Source organism: Pundamilia nyererei, unplaced genomic scaffold (assembly GCF_000239375.1).
Source record: "Pundamilia nyererei isolate P.nyererei 1_Seehausen unplaced genomic scaffold, PunNye1.0 scaffold00480, whole genome shotgun sequence".
NCBI classification, from domain to species: domain Eukaryota; kingdom Metazoa; phylum Chordata; class Actinopteri; order Cichliformes; family Cichlidae; genus Pundamilia; species Pundamilia nyererei.
The window spans coordinates 39,166-46,941 of NW_005187881.1; positions in this window are offsets into that span (position 1 = coordinate 39,166).

Consider the following 7,776-nt stretch of genomic DNA (forward strand, 5'->3'; position numbering starts at 1 on the left):
GGCTCCTTGTGCTTTAGTTTTTCCAGTTTAGTTTATTTTGTATTGTTTTTCGTGTCCCACTCCACGCCAGCAATAAAGCTGTGTTTTTTGAGTTTACCTTTTGTCTCTGTGAGTTTGCGTTTGGGTCCTACTTTTGCCTGCACACAGCCGTACTGTGACACGCTCTTTGTTTGCTGAAGCCTCTTTTTTGTCCTTTGTTATTTTTCTGACAAGAAAGGAGGGGCGGGAAATGGCCAAGGCTCAAACCCGGGATCCTTTCAGCACCCGCAGGTTTGTTAACGTACACGGGTATTTTTGTAAACAGAAATTCTTCTGTTTTTGTTAAGAATAAAAGAAATCCGATCTACACAAGCAGCCTTGAAGAAATATCTCCATCCACATGTAAATGCAAAAAAAGAACATGCCAAACCAGTAGGTGGCGATATAATCCTAACTGTGTAGAAATGTTGGCCAATCAGAAGTCTAGAAGCCAGGGAGGGAAAGAGTTAAAAAGATGGTGCATAGAAGAAGTCTTTCTAAATGGAGGGACAATAACTGAGTGTGTCTATGTAAGTGTGTAAAAACTGCAGATAGTAGAAGTCACAGCAACAGTATTTTGTTTCTATCATTGTAGAAACTCATCTCATATAAACAATAAAGTGGCGCACAGCACGATGTAAAAAAAGGCGCACACCTTTGACATTGTGTGCCTAAATCTCTGTTTTCCTAGTCCACATGTAAAAGCAAAAACAGAGTTTTTGAAACTCTGTTTTCAGTGATCCAAAACGCTTTTTACATGGGGACAAAAGGCCCAAACGTTGATAAACACCAGAACGAAATACCCGTGTTCGTGTGGACATAGCCTTGTTCTTCAACCCGGACAAAATGATAATGCAGCTTCAATGTTAAAAGCAGCGTGTCCAGAGGCAGATTAAATACTAGTTTCAGAGAAGCGCTTCTGTGTAGGTTTGACTTTTTTTACTTTCTGATTGTGTTTCTCCTTTCTTTGTAAACTTCTCCTTCGTTGCCTGTAAGTCACTATCCTCATTTTCCACAAAAGACAAAAAGAAAAGAGAAAAAGAAAGAAGCCCTGAAACTAAATTGTGATCAGAATATAAAATGTGTTTGTGTAAGAGAGAAAGTGGTAGAGAGAGGTAGGAACACAGCATCAGCGGACGTGGAGGTGACTCTACTGTCGACTTCAATCACAGCACCCAGCCGAGCTGTTAGCCGGATTCATATGCTACACTGACTAAACCATTACTACCACCATTAATCACAGCCTCATGTCCACTTACATCACTAGGCTCTGCTCGATGTCTGCAGAGGAAGAGGGATACACAACCTTTCAAAGTAAGAGTCTGGCTTTGACTTTACAAGGAGAAATGATTTTGCAGCTTAGCTAGAAGCAGAAGGACAAAAGGAATGAAATGTAGTATGATATTAAAGCCATGCTTACAAATGCAAGAATATCACTGCATTAAATACAAAATATCAACGACAATGGAAAAGAAAAGTACAAGCTAGCCATGTTTGTCAATTAAAAGACGGTTAAAGTGGGCAGTATTTTTATAAACATCTGCGTCCTTTTTATTAGAACTATTACAAATAAAACAAAGGAGCATGACAGTCGACAGGCCATAATGACCATTCTTTTTCACATGAACTTGCTTTGAAATAAAAAGTCATTAAAACGGGCACAAACACAAGAGCTAAAGCTTCCAGTTAGAGCAGAAAAATTAATCCTACTTAAGATCTTTATCGTCTTCAGGGATGGAGGGATGAAACGATGACACTTATGGGAAATGGGATCTTAATTTGGAGAAACACTGAGCACTCATGGTGATACTAGTGCGACCACGGAGGCTGCTAATCATCCTCACCGCGGTGTCATTTGGTCACAGCAATTAAACTAAGGTGGCACCGTTAAAATAACGATTTATCAATGATTAAAGATGCTTCACGGAGCAGCGAGCACATGTATTTGCCAGTTTATATTTTAGTTTGGATCCAACCACACAGAGAGCTGGCTCTGTCAGGGACAGATAACAGATTCACGGTTGGTATTTGCTCTCAGATGAAGAGGATTTCTTCTGGATGAAGCCTCATGCTCGTACACACACCTCGGATCCCCGAGGTTGTACGAGCTTGCTGTGAAATGCACATAATATGGCTGTTTGTGTATAACCAGGAGGAGAGCTAGCAAACAGAGCAATGTTCTCAGTATGATGCTGGGGAGAAGCCTCACATTATACCTCCTGTTTTTCCTGCAGCAGCAGGAACATATAGGAAGCTTGACTTGTGGCCAGAGGCATTGTTGTGCTACAGCTACAGTAAACCTGTTACTGTTACTAAAAGTTTAAAGACGTTTCTGTGCATCACAAATATGCACTGCTTTGGATTAAGCAATGGATTGTTATTTTAGGAAATAAAGGAGAGAAAATAAAGATAACCACACAACTGCATGTTCAGCTACAAATATTAAAAAATAAACTTCTCCTCATCTCAAGAGAAACAACTATGGTTGCTACAAACCTATTCATTATTTTTAGTCGTGAGGCCAAAACGCCATAACAACATGATGGACAACCACTAAACTTACCTCCTGTTTTTGGGCGCAGATATTTACATCACATGCAAAGATATGCAAGAAGACTGCAGGGATATACCAAAGCATATCTTTGCTGGAGCTCTGGTTTGGAGATGTGGAGCTAAAATGAAATCATACTAAAGATTAGACAGGCATTCTTTTTGGGAGGCAGAGGACAAGAAATACAGAACAAATTCCTTTAACATATACGTTTTAGTCTGTTGATGGAATATGGAAATAACAAACAACACTACTTATCTTAATGACCTTATAGTACCATATCACCCCATTAGAGCGCTTCACTCTCACACTGCAGGCTTACTTGTTGTTCCTAGAGTATTTAAAAGTAGAATGGGAGGCAGAGCCTTCAGTTTTCAGGCCTCTCTTCTGTGGAACCAGCTTCCAGTTTGGATTCAGGAGACAGACACCATCTCTGCATTTAAGTTTAGCTTATATAGTTAAGGGTGGATCAGGTGACCCTGAATCCTCCCTTAGTTATACTGCAATAGGTGTAGGCTGCTGGGGGATTCCCATCATTAGTTATTATTAATCTCTGGCTCTCTTCCACAGTGTGCCTTTGTCCCGTTTTTCTTGCTTTTAAAGGTAAATAAAATAAAAAAGACATACTGTCTGTAAAACAACAATCTGCAAAGTAAGCAGTGAATGAAAGGAGGAAATTCTCTACAGTGAAAACGTGTGTTTAGTCTGATGTTGTACCCGTGTGAAACCCGCCTAACGAGCGCGCTTCATACCACTGATTTCCTCTGCCCTCATTTTAAGGGTCTCTTCTGTTTTTGGTTGCTCTGCAGACTTCTGTGTTTGTGGCAGGCGAAGCTGCCGTGTTGGGTCTGTGCACTCCGTGACTCACACTGAGTCACAGTAAGACGCTACAGCTGAAAGTGGCGTATCCCCCGAGGAGCACCAGCCTGTCAGACTACTGCATCTCATGTCAGAAAACACACTTTTCATCGTCTAAAACTTTCATCCTCATCTTTCAAAGTTTTATGGAAATTAGTAGCTGGATATTTTTACTGTTTACCTTTATCATTAAAATGATTACCATTTAACACCAATAGTTATTCAAGTAATTAAAGTTTGATTCAAAAATAGCGCAAAGATCAGTGCATGTTATGAACAACTAGATTTAAGATGTCACAGCTCTTACAGGTGGAAACTCTTGTACTTAGCAGAGAATGCCTGAGCTGTAGCCGGGGCTCAGTGTGTGGAGCCACTGCACCACACGCTGGTAAAGGACGACTCGACGTACAGGTTAAACATCCTGAGTGAATGTATCTGTCTTTGATACAGACCATATCAGCATCAGTTTCACAGCTGAAGGTTAATTTTTCAAGTATTGCCTGTCCACTGGCTGTCACAGATGAAACAATGCTCTAAGGTACCATTGCTATTCATTAAGGAACTTAGTGGCTGGCACTTAATTGTGAGTAAATGGAGGATTGCAGCAGATCAGCAGGTTCTGAAACACTCAGAACAACAACCACGCCACATTCAAAGTCACTTAGATCACCTTTCTTCATCATTTTGATGCTCAGTTTGAACTTCAGGAGCTTCTCTGCATTCCTAAATGTATTGAGGTGCTGCCATGTGATTGGCTAATGTTTGTGTAACCCTGTAAAACCCAACCCATCAAAAAATTCTGATTTATTATAACTGAGATGTTTATTAACCCTTAGAACAAAATCCACATTTTTCTTTTTTCCTATATCATGTTGTGTATGATATATTTTTATTATATATTTTTTATATCACATTTGTTACATTGGGCGTTTTTGGCAACTTTTTGCTAATAGCAATGGTAATTTTAGACGAAAAAAAGGGTTTTGTCCCAAACATTTTGAAACTATGGCAAGTATTGTTATGTTGTAAGTATGTTCATGAGATAGAGGTCTCAGAAACTCACGTATCAAATATGATACAAAGGGAATTATAGGGTTAATGAGTAGTTGAACTGGTGTACCTAACAAAGTGGCTGTTAATGCAGATAAAAAAAATCGAAGTTAGGAAAGAAAGTGGTGAAAGGAATCGAAGCGTTTCACTGAGGGCTAAAGAGGTCACTCTCCATCTCTGCACCGTATGGCTTCTGTCACTCTTTCTTACTTCGATCACCTGATGCCCGCTTCAACTGACACTTGAAATTTCTCGAACCATCCTGACTAATTTCCTCTGGGGCAGGTTTTCTCTCATTTTGTAACCAAGCAGTTTCCACATACTAAAAAGGGGACATTACCAGATCTGCTGATAGAAATGCAAAGCTTCTTTATCTTAACTGGAGGTTTAGGACGCCATTGTTCCCCTTTCTATAAAAGTTATGCTTCCTTTTCCTCATTGCAGCCTCATCTCGTAAAGTTTCCTTCACCTGGCCGTCTCTATTTAGTTAAAACACCTGTTCCCATTTTTCCATCAGCTTTCTCAGATTCACACCAGCCTTACTGTTCTCTGCAGGTCCACATACATTTACATACACAAAATATTTTTTTCTCTTATTTTGAAACCCCCCCCCCCCCCAGTATTTTTACTGGTATATTTACATGTGTGGTGTAAATGCATATTAACATCACACATCTCTGATGTGGACATTTGTTCTGGCGTTTGTCACCATATACTATAGATTTTTATCATTAATGTTAGATTTTTACATCCTCTAAACATTTTAAGACTATGTTTCTTTTACATTTTTTTCTTATTTGTGACAAAAAATAACATTAGTACGAGAAGCAGGTTAACATTCATGCAACACTGTGTGGGTGGTGAAAGTTTTCTTATCAACAGTAAGGCTGCAGTGTAAAGGGTAAATGGACTGACTCTTATATAGCATACTCATGTTGTATACTATAGACAGTGTTGGGGAGTAACGGAATACATGTACCGCCGTTACGTATTTAAAATACAAAATATGAGTAACTGTATTCCGTTACAGTCACCATTTAAAAAGGTGGTATTTAGAATACAGTTACTTTGTTGAAATAAATGGATTACACGGTGGTATTTTCCTGTTTCATATTGTCGCAGGTCAGGACTAGGGATGGGTACCGGTGTCCGGTGCCATGATGGCACCGGTTCTGACATAAACGGTAGTAACCAGACCGAAAAGCAGCGCACATTTCGGTGCTTTATTTCGGTGCTTTTTTTTCCTGAGCTGTGATACACTTTAGATTCTAGCCAATCATTTTACGTTTCCGAGGATAGTAGGCGGGGCCAGGTACGTACGTTCTGTTAGAGCAGAGCTACAGATTAAAAATGTCCAAGGCGAAGTGGTCAAAAGTCTGGCTGTACTTCACAGCAAAATATGCAAACTCAGCAGCCTGCAACAAGTGCTTTAAGCTGATACTGTGACACTGTCAAAGGAGGTAACACCTCAAATCCGATGAAACACCTGGCGACGCATAGCGTTTTTTTTAAAAGCCCAGAAATGCGCCGTATTTGATAGCTTGCTGCGAGACCTCACACCGAGCACATCTACTGCGGGTGGGTTGCCTGTTATGCAACATCCCCCAAAAACACGAAGAGGAGAGTCCTGGCCCCTAGCCCTGCCAGTGTAGCAGAAATGATGAGGATGATGATGCAGCAGCAGCCGTTCTTCTCTGCGTGAGTAGCTTAATGTTGTTCGTGTGTAATTTACGTTGAGTAGGCTAACCACGTTATTACATTAATGCATGTAAGGTGAACTAGCAAACATCATCATAGCTACATGCGGCTGTCCTCTTGTTTGATGGCAGATACTCCCTTCACCCTGGCTAAAAAGGCTAAAATGACCAAAGAAAAAGTGGAAAACAGTTAAACATGAGAGGTTTAGGACAAAGTTTGTGTTTTTTCCATTGTTTAAGCACTGCTTCCAGCCAAGAGTGATACCATATATGCCCCATAGCTGCAGAAAAGGCTAACATTGTTATATTTTTACAAAAAACAGCTGAACATGAGAGGTTTTTGGACCAATTTTGTGTTCTCCATTCTTTAAGCACCGGTTTGAGCACCGTTTGAGCACCGGCACCGTTTCAAAAGTACCGATTTGGCACCGGTATCAGATAAAACCTAAACGATACCCATCCCTAGTCAGGACTGTTTGGGTTTTGTTTGACAGCTATGTTCTGTTGTTCCAGGCGACAGCGTTACGGTTGCCATGGTTACAGGGTGACGCGTGCTCTCTCTGTGTGTCTTTCCTGGGTGACAGAGCGCCTTTTTGTTGTTGTGCTAAGCTAATAGGCAGAATGCTGCAGCCATAGCCCTAAAGAATGTAGCATCATGGGCAGTGTAGTCCGTGTTGCAGGGAGAATGGACTGTGTAGATAACAGCAATGTTATGTTTGTCCATACTGCCTCCTGTTGCTGCCGTTACGGAGAGTTCCAGCAGGTGTCGCTGTGGTTCTCTCTAGATATTATGTGTACTTCCTGTTACGAGTGTACGGACGTTCATGTTGGCTGCTAATAAACGCCTGGCATACAGTTACAGCGGACTGGTTATTATAAGCAAAACCTACATGGTGTCAGAAGTGGGATATCTTAGAAATCCTGCACAGTCCAAGAAGAAAAGCGGAGCCGGTAAGGACGACGAAAAAAGCAATCACCGCACAACATGGCGGACGGATTCCGGCGCCCAGATCCTCTCATCTTTGACGGCAACGTCGCTGAAAACTGGCGTAAGTTCGAGCGCGAATATGACATCACGTATGCCCCCGCAGTCATATCAGCTGAAGGCATAGTAGAAGTCGCCGCGGAATCGAGGGAAGACCCCGCATGTCTAAAGCGAAAGTTCAGGGAGATTTTAGTTGGATCTGCTTTTAGTCCTTCGTCAGTGAATATGTGTCCCACGTAGCTCACTTCTTTAAGTCTGAACTTGCACTTTTTTGGATTCAGTTTGAGTTTTACTTGTCTGGCTCGCTCCAGAACCTTTTTTAAATTTTTGTCATGCTCCTCCATATGTGAGCACATTAAAGAACATGGCCAGAACCTGCAGCTTTGGTGCACTACAAGACCAGTTAATCAGAGACAGATTAGTATGTGGTATAACCAGTGACAGCGTCAGACGTTCCCTTCTTAAAGAGACAGAACTCACTCTTGCCAAGGCGGTGCGTATATGCCAAATAAGCGAGCTCACAGATCAACATAGCAAAGCCCTCTCTACACCAAAGCATATTACATCTGCTAGTGTGGACACTGTACAGATTAAACATGGCAAGTTCAAAAGGAAAA